Raw genomic sequence first — 1,178 nt, 5'->3', positions numbered from 1 at the left:
AGTTGGCATGTATGCCGATCGGTGGGGGGTGTTACTATGCTGGAGAGCTGCTCTTTCTTCATCACACACATCCATCTGCTTCTATCTTCACTTCATTTACATATCAAGGTTACAGGTACGAACGAATAGACGTAACTTACAGCAAAGGGTTTGATTTCACTTTGCATTCATGGAAGTTCATTTGCATTATATTCTGCTGTTTGATGGACTCTGCAGTCTTCTTCTTCTTGGCTCCAAGGGATTTTTGAATGAGAGACTTAACTGCTCTCTGCCCTTTGATTTTTTCGCCGTGGTAACGGGTTAAATTTCTCACAGTGAGAATGTCTATCACCACACACTGATGGATGTTTGATTATGATCAATATAACGGCTCTGCTGCAAGGTAATGAAACTTGGTGGCTAATAATGCAGCAATGATTTCTGATAAGAAAATCTCATTTGAAGTTAAAGGAGAGATGTCTGAGAGCTCGTCAGTGTCCTCTGATTAGAAAGGGTCAGTTTATGGAGGGATGCTGGTGAAACAGATACAAATGGCTTTAAAGGAGCTGGTAGAAGCGGTTCTCAGAATATTTGCCATTACTTATTTGATCCTGATTAAACAAAATCTTAAAGCAAAATCTATGATAAGAAGGAGCAGGAAGTGGAGGCTTCTAGCTGCGCTTCTTTGGCCTCTGAAGTTGGCATCTTGGCGCCATGAAAGACATCCAACCCCGTGAATCTGTCCCCAACGATGTGTTCAGTGATCAGGTTAACAGCTACAGTCATTCAAAATGGCCCTTCCCAGTCAAACACCAGCCAACTTCCAGCCACTGATGTGACCCCCTCCTTCTCATGGGTCTGCCTTTTTTTTTTTTACGCCGACTCCCCCTTTCACTGAATTACAGGGTCTGACCAAGAGAGGGCGCTTCTCTTTAGAGCGTAACAGAAATAATATTTTAGTACAAAGATTGATGTTTAAAAAAGGAATAGGAATATAAGGGGACCAGCCAAGCACCCATCAAGGAAAGTGGGGAAATTTTGAATGGCTACTACTGTACTAGCAATACAAGACGATCATCCAGCTGCTGCTGCCTCACTGCCAAAGGGAATATGACATGTTAAAGGCTGAACAAGAGTGTGTTATTTTAAGACAAATTAACATTATTGGTTTGTGGTTTTGCCCAATGAATCATAAAACA

The sequence above is a fragment of the Cyprinodon variegatus genome, unplaced genomic scaffold (assembly GCF_000732505.1).
Source record: "Cyprinodon variegatus isolate N-32 unplaced genomic scaffold, C_variegatus-1.0 Scaffold265, whole genome shotgun sequence".
Classification (NCBI taxonomy): domain Eukaryota; kingdom Metazoa; phylum Chordata; class Actinopteri; order Cyprinodontiformes; family Cyprinodontidae; genus Cyprinodon; species Cyprinodon variegatus.
The sequence above is the reverse complement of the archived record's forward strand: the minus strand, read 5'-3'. Positions refer to the sequence as shown.